General features: G+C 41.1%; 1 long non-coding RNA gene across 2 annotated transcripts in view; it reads left to right on the forward strand.

Annotated features, from left to right (window-relative positions):
* Window positions 1-4,011, forward strand: part of LOC116411550 — a 95,781-nt gene extending 91,770 nt beyond the window's left edge. For both annotated transcript variants that reach the window (XR_004223192.1, XR_004223191.1), the window contains 2 exons: window positions 2,755-2,809; window positions 3,273-4,011. This is a non-coding gene — a long non-coding RNA (uncharacterized LOC116411550). The remainder of the gene's footprint in view (window positions 1-2,754; window positions 2,810-3,272) is intronic.
* Window positions 4,012-6,000: the final 1,989 nt, after the last annotated feature.

Genomic DNA, 6,000 nt, shown 5'->3' on the forward strand with positions numbered 1-6,000 from the left:
ATCTGGCTTGACATGATTTGATTAATTAATGAGACCAGAGTATTCTTTGATCCTTCTGTGATGTTCTTGAACTTTTTAGACAGGAAAATAATTCTAACCTTCAATACTTTAGAAACCATTTGGGTAAAGAAAACTTCTTTCATGACCTTTAATAATAATACATCCAAATTCTATTGTACGATCTACATGAAATAATAAACTTGGCTATTTCTGCTTCATTCTTGACAAGTATAACAGGTATGATTTGCAAAAAAGAAATGGTCAGTGTGGTTACTATTGATGATTGTCTTATTCATTGTAGAGCATTTTTGAAATTATAATGCAACATTATGCAGACACTCCAAATGAAATGAATACATGCTTCTTTACAGGCATTGTTTCAGATGTATAAATCTGTGTGAAAACCTCACAAACTCACAAAATGTAAATTATTATTTCAGTTTGGTATTTTTTAAACCCAAAATAAGATTTTGTTGCGGAAAACACACATGATTTGCGACAAAACCACAACAAATCCAAATGCTAAAATACACCCTCTAAAACCTGTTGAGATTATGTAGAAGTCAATGGCAGATGTCACTTCCCTGGAGGATCCTTCTTTTGCTTCAAAACTTTAGATGTTTCTGATTTTTGCGACTTTTCCCACACTGTCTTTTTCAGTTCAGACTTTTAAGTAATTGTAAGACTATGGAAACAAGTTTTTTCAAATTTTCAAATTAAATTTTAGTAAATCTGCCCCTTTGTGCCTGCAGGCCTTTTTCTTGTGCAACCATCCATTCCAGGAAGGTGCTAAATAACTCAAAATAATAACAGGATATGGAGCATCCCATTGGTAAACAGATGTCGAAGAAGTAATAGCCACCAAACATCCTAACCAGTGAGAGCAGTCAGGATGCAACGGTAGCAAGCGGAAGGCCGGCTCAGTATCAGACTTTGCCATGATTGCCCCCTTTCCAGCCTCCCTGACCAACTCCAGGGCCTTGTCAAATGAGGTTTACTGGACCCTGGATTCATCCCTGTCAATGACAGGTGATGGATCATGCGGAACTTGCCTGGTTCCCTCTTGGGAACCAGACCCAACGGGGAGACCCTGAGGTTATGAAAGGGAGGATCTGGGAAGGGGCCAGCCATGCAGCTGAGTTGAACCTCCTGAGTTTTTCCCAAACAATGTGCTCGCTATCCTGCACGGACCTCAAGTTGTCAGCACTGGAAGGTAGGTCTGAAGGGGTGAAGGGGATCCAGAATCCTCTAAGGAAACTCTCCCTAAGGATCAGGGCCTCTCTCTAATTGGGGTAGTGTTTTAGCCACCGCTCCATCCTTAGTATGCTCACTGGCGTCCTCGCCTTTACCGGTAGCTGGCTTTCATTGTATAGCCAACATAGGCCTCTTTTATTGGCAGCGGCAGCTGCTGCTCCTGAAGCATCAAATGGCACCTGCGTGCTATGGGGAAATGGGTGCACGGGAAATGGCTCAGACGCCATAAGTTCATGTCTTGACAATCCCAATGCATGTGTGACCTCGCTGCCATCCTATGCGTAAACTGCTTATCATATCACAACCAGCAGTTGCTGCTATAAATCTTACATGCTGACCAAATAAGGTCAAGGTAGCAGAACAGCGGGGCCCCGTGTTCAAGGAACTTTTCACACAACACGCTAGCGTATATAGTGAAGGCTTGCAGCCAATTCCCAAAGGTTTTAGGTAGTGTAGTCTTTGCGGAATGGTTTATCTAGCGAATCCTTTCAGGTGGTAAAATAGCAAAGAAATCAATGAACTGACCTGCCCAGATTTTTTCTTTTGTCGCTTGATCTAAATGGATCCCCAAAAGTGCGACCTCGCATAACTGATAGAGGTTCCGCGTCCCCGGATAGACTATGTTAGTATGTGTGGACAGAGCAGAACTTAAGGTAGAAGCCTGGGGTTCCCAGCTAAGGTCAGAAGACGTGCCACTGCCCTGGTCTGTGTGCAACCTATCCAAAATCATGCAAAGCATGTGTTGAATGTTGTTGTCTGCAGTGTTACCCCCGCTGTCACCCCAACCCTGAGCCATAGATAGTTCGGGTAGGCCAGCAAGACCCTCGGGGCTCCGTTCTGCTGCATTTTCCCTGACAGGAATCACTTTCTTCTGGCACGAGGTACTAGAGAAGGGATGGTGATAGGTTCAGGGGGTTGCCTAGTAACCAGGAACGCTCCCTGCCCACTGGCCGGCAGCCATGGCCCACCACCCCCCACTTTGGGTGGTCGCTGGGCAGACTTTCTCTGAATTGTGTAGGTATCTCCAGGTGTCTACTAATTGACAATGGTGTTTTTTTTTTTAACCTTTTTAAGTGCTGAGTAGGGTACATAAGTATGGCCCTTAGAGTTATCTATGGTCGGGTTTAGAGACAGATTTAGGCCTCCTCCCAAAAACAGCACTCCTTCTGCAAAAGTCTCTATTTTGTTTAGAAGTTTAGTAAGATATCGGTAAGTATTTGGTAGGTACAGACATCCTATCGTACACTTGGTATGGCATAATAAACCTTTAACGATCACATATCTTCCTTCTGTATCTTTTATTTCTTCCAATAGTTGGAAGTCTATTGATTTATGCAGACCTATTGCTACTCCTCTGACCTTATTAACGGGGTCATTACTGAATTCACCGAATTTCTGAAGAAAGAAATCAGAACCTTTAAAATGCGTTTCTTGAAGCATAGCTATATACCCTTTATTTCTAGAGATTTCTCTAATGATTTTATTTCTTTTCTCTGGCAGGTTTAACCCATTGGCATTAAGAGACTGATCATTAATTACATTTGGCATGGTAAAGGTAAGTATAGTTTCATATTAGCTAGTGAATTAAGGCAGTTACTGTGCATACTTAGTAGATTACCTTTAGATCGATCAAAGAGATAGACCAGTTCCTGTAGGGCTTGAACTATATACATGAAAACAGTCAAAAAGCACTTGTATAGCAAGTTATTGTTTGTACCGTTATTCAGACATATGGGATTATATAGATTGGGACCAAAGTGGAACCAATTTTCGTCAGGATAAACCTGTCGGTACTCCTGGGTGGGGGGGAGCAGTACGGATTGATAGAAACTCATAAGTGGTACAACTCTGAACTGTAGCATTATCAAGTTAAAGTTATACAACATTTACCAGTAACCGTATATTTTCATACTTATCAGTGGGTATATTGCTTAGTTTCCCGTTTATGTTTTAAAATTCAGGTATTAGTAGCATTGTTTTTTCAGAAGTTTGTCTGAGTTTTTTCCTTTTGTTTTTAGGTGTGGCAACCAGTGACCATTAGTCCTTCTTTGGAAGATCTGGGATTTGCAGTGATTGATAATATCTTCTCCATTCCTCCACGTTGGGTTCCTCTATACCACAGACTTTACAGAATGTCGGGATGTCATCTGGATTAGTTAAAGTGTGTTGTTTGCATCTTTGGTAATTTGTATTCCAAAAGGGAATGTCCAGCGAAACATAAGCTTTTTCTCTTTAAGTAGCTGTAGGATGGGTTTGACCATTCGTCTTTGCTATAGTGTATGCCATGAGAGGTCTTGTAAAATAATAATGTCTGCTTCCGCAAATCTAATTGTCTGTTGTTTCCTCGCTTTGGCCAATATCTCCTCTTTTACTTTGAAGCGTGCCAAACAGCATATAACATCCCTGGGGTTATTTGTGGGAAGGCTTTTAGGTTTGAGGGCTCTGTGCACTCTTTCTACTTCTATCGTGTGGGTGGAGGGTAGGTTTAATATTTGTTGAAAAAGTTCTATTATAGTATCGTGCAGGCTACTTCCATCTGGCAGTTCGGGTAGGACTCTAATGCGGAGGTTGTTCCTTCTCCCTCTGTTATCTATGTTGTCTAATCTGCGTTGCAGGGTATTTATAGTTTTAACATGGTAGACATTTGCTTGTGTCAGTGCTTCTATTACATTATCTGTTGAGTCGCCTCTGCTTTCAATATCTGTGACTCGAGTAATTAAGCGATTTCTGCCTTAATGCCCACAACTTCTTCCTTTACTGTGCTTTGGATTTGTGTCATCATGTCTAGCATATCAGATTTGGTCGGGAGTGACTTAAGGTATGTGAGAGTAGATAAATCTGAACTCACTGACCCATTGTCTGATTGCATCGCAGAGCCTTTGGCGGGATGCGGCTCTATCTTGGTCCCTTGTGACGCCTGCTCCTTTTCTGCCGATTTGAAGAACTGCTTCACAATTAGTTGTGATTCTGAAGGTTTGTGTTTCCTACCCTCCTCTCCACTTTGTTCTCTTGGTTTATTGTGTTTTCCCATTAGATTTTTATATTTCTGGGTCCCGTTCAGAGTTTTCAGTTCAGGAGCTCTGTCACCCTGCTTCCATCTCGTTCGGCAGTTAGCTCCGCCGCCCAAAGTACAAAAGTCTTACCAGTAGGACATTCCGGAGGAATTCAGAAGTAGGCTGGACTAGAGCCACAGGCGCTCCCACTCACTCAGGGGGAATAATGGGAGACTCGCTACTCACTCCTAGGCAGGAGCGTTTCCCTGGTGCTTAGGTCTCCCAGGACAAGACTTAAAGAGTAGTGATGACCAAATCTGTCCCGTTTTGCTTCGAAGAAAAATTTGCAAAACTGAGAAAAAAATTGTGAAATGGTGAAAAATGTGAGAAACGCGGCTACCGCTTTACTTTTTGACACGCATGACTTTTTTGACGAAAACGCTCTTTTTTTTATTTTTCACAGCAAATTGGGGCAAATCCATGCCTGTCACAGGTATTCGCACATCACTATTAAGGATGACCACATGGGATCGAAGTGGACTCAGACATAGCAGGAGATGGAACTACAAGTTTGTGGGTGTGTGACTTCTGAGATTGTCTCTCCTTTAATCTGGTGTCAATGCAAATAACCAGGGATATAAATTCCCTAAACTGAGGTGGCACTGGTTCAGGATAGCTGCAAGAATCTTTGACTCTGAACACTGTGTCACAACAGGAGGAACAACCGGAAAGGAGGCGATGAAGCCTCAGAGAGGGATTTTGAAGTTGATTCAGCCCTACCTTTCTACATAAATATTTCACAATTAATTTTTGTTAATGACAACAAATTACAAATATTATTTAAATGGGAAAATATGTTTATTCCATTAAAGTGTTTTAAAGGTGAACATTCCCTTTAACAATTGCTCAAGTTGCAACGCCTTACACTGAGATTCTGGAGAAAATCACTGCATTGCAGTTAAAATATATGACAAATTGCATCATCTATCCTTGTACAATGCAATTTTATTTGTAAATTAGCCTTAGGCTGATGCCACAAGTGTATAGCGCATATTTTCGGCAAGCCGAAAATCGCTTGCCGAAAATAGCACCATACGCTCCTACCTGTGTCTGTACCTGAATGAATGGAATACGTTCGGGTTCAGGCACATGTAGTTGATATGAGCTTAGGATGTGAAGTCTCACGTTTTTTGGCTGATATCGGCTACATGTGCCTGCACCCAAGCGTATTCCATTAATTCAGGTGCAGGCACAAGTTAGGGTAAACCTACAGTAGCAGGGCGTATTCTCTGCAAGGGTTGTTCGAGTTGCAGAGAATACGCCCGTGTGGCATCAGCCTCATACTTTGCCATGGTTGAAGCCTAGATTTAGCAGAATTTTTAAGCAGGGTGCTGATACCAATCCACAGTGTAATATAGTGTAAGACTAAAAAGTGTAATAGCAAGCTATTTCATTTAATGTATGGCTCAGTCAAATAAGTAATGTGTACTTATGATCTGGAGTGTAAAACCATAATCGTCAAATTAGCCTTTTTCCCTAATCCATTTACAACAGATTACATTTTTTTCTGCATGAAATGCATTTTCTATACATTTTGCCATTTAGTACATGTTAGTAATGTGATGAATGTGAAAAGATCATAATAAAGATGTGATTACTGTATTGATCCTCCTAATAAAATAAAGAGGTTAATAAGGTTACTCATCTGGATTTACTTATCTTACTAATAAGAACATGAATAATAAACATGAAA

This window comes from Xenopus tropicalis, chromosome 6, assembly GCF_000004195.4.
Source record: "Xenopus tropicalis strain Nigerian chromosome 6, UCB_Xtro_10.0, whole genome shotgun sequence".
Lineage (NCBI taxonomy): Eukaryota > Metazoa > Chordata > Amphibia > Anura > Pipidae > Xenopus > Xenopus tropicalis.